The sequence below is a fragment of the Cavia porcellus genome, unplaced genomic scaffold (genome assembly GCF_034190915.1).
Source record: "Cavia porcellus strain 051 isolate PalLab524CR breed Dunkin Hartley unplaced genomic scaffold, mCavPor4.1 scaffold_7, whole genome shotgun sequence".
Taxonomy (NCBI): domain Eukaryota; kingdom Metazoa; phylum Chordata; class Mammalia; order Rodentia; family Caviidae; genus Cavia; species Cavia porcellus.
In genome coordinates, this window is record NW_026947490.1 from 48,219,015 (window position 1) to 48,220,782 (window position 1,768).

The window sequence follows — 1,768 nt, forward strand, 5'->3', positions numbered from 1 at the left end:
GTGGTCTGTGAGATTGCCACAAGAGTTTCTACTGTATCCTCAATAGTTAAAAAATCCCGACAGAAACCTTAAAATTACTTAGAGTAGAGCTGCATAGACTAACAAGAACACTGGGGCTTTTTCAACTCAGATTTACAGTTAAGGCCTATAAAGCACCTATAGAGTAAATGACTTCTCTAAAGTCACATTAAGTAGCAGAGTCAGGACTAGAATCTAGGTCTATTAATTCCTTTATCATGATTGTTGCCACTATGAGAATATAGGATGAAAGACAGACCAACTGAAAGTGACTCTAAATTCAGGTCCTGAGGGGAACACAGTTACAGAATCATGTCTGGTGATGAGGAAAACAGAAAAGTCTGAGGGATGTTGTCTTAGTTACTTTTCTCTTATTGCTAGCAAAATATCTGACACCCAAAATTAAGGAAAGAAAATTGTACTTTAGCGCAGTTTCTGAAGCTTTGAGGCCATAATCAGCTGGCTTCAAAGCAAGGTGGCGTGGCACAGAGGCAACTGTTCAAGGTGGCAGAAGACAGAAAAACAGCAAGAGCAAACGGAGGAGAACAAGCCTCTTTCCTCCCCCATACTGTAAGCAGGCTACCAGCTCCGAGGGCAGGTGTAACGTTCACACCATCTCTGTGGCCTCCTCTTGCATAGCATGAGAATGTTTATAAGATGAGGCCCCTGGCTCCCTGATATGTTATACCTCTAAACTTCTCAAATTGACACAATGTATCAATCATTACAGTTGTGGAATCAGGTAGATGGTGCGTAAACCCAGCTCTCTAAAAGTCCTTAACAGAGCTGGGGTTGTAACTTTGCAGTACTGTGCCTGCCTGGCAAGTGTGAGATCCTGAGTTTGACCTCCACTACAAAAAAAAAATCCCTGATAAAATCAATAATGTTGAAGGTGAAATATTTTGCATTACTTTTTTTTTCCAAAAAGGCTGAGCAAGACACATGCCTATACCAAAAAGCAAAAACACCAATTTAAAACACAGAAACCAAACCAGGAACCTTTAAACCACTGTTAGGAATCCTATTGCTGATTATTTAACACCTCCTGTCTGCTAAAACCCACAGTCTGCCTTTTTCCTTCCTTAACTGATCAACTTCCTTTTTGTTTCAGTAGAAGGAAGAGGAGGGAGAGGAGGAGGAGGAGGGCGAAGAGGGGGAGGACGAAGAGCTCCATTTGTTACCACCCAGATTGACTCCCCTTACCTGATGGATAACCCATCAAAGGCTGGCCTTTTCATGCAGCATTCACCCACTTAAACACTTTGCTTCTACAATTGCTCCACTACTTGCATTATCAACTGTGTTCTGGGCTATTTCCATCAACATACAACATACAAGCACGCAATCTCTCTCATCTTGGGAATCCTTCTTTTGGTCCCAGGTACCCACTTAACTATGATCCCATTTCTCCATTATCCTTTTATAGAAGGTTATTTGATAGGTGTTTATGATATTTATTCCCTCCTGACCTTGTATTGACTCCAAAAAAGAATTCTTCCCCACTACTTACTAGGACCACTTCTGCAGGGTCACTCTCTATCCCATGAAACCAAATCGATTCTCCATCCTTATCTTATTTGTTTCTCAGAAGTATTTGGCATAGTTCATCTCTCACTCTTTGAAACTGCCTTCATTTGTTCCTGGAAGACTACACTCTCCGGACTTTCCTTTTGCTTCCTTGGCTTACTCTTTTCAGTTTCCTTGGTGGTCTTCTCTCCCAGACCTCTCAATACTGGAATATCTCAGGGTT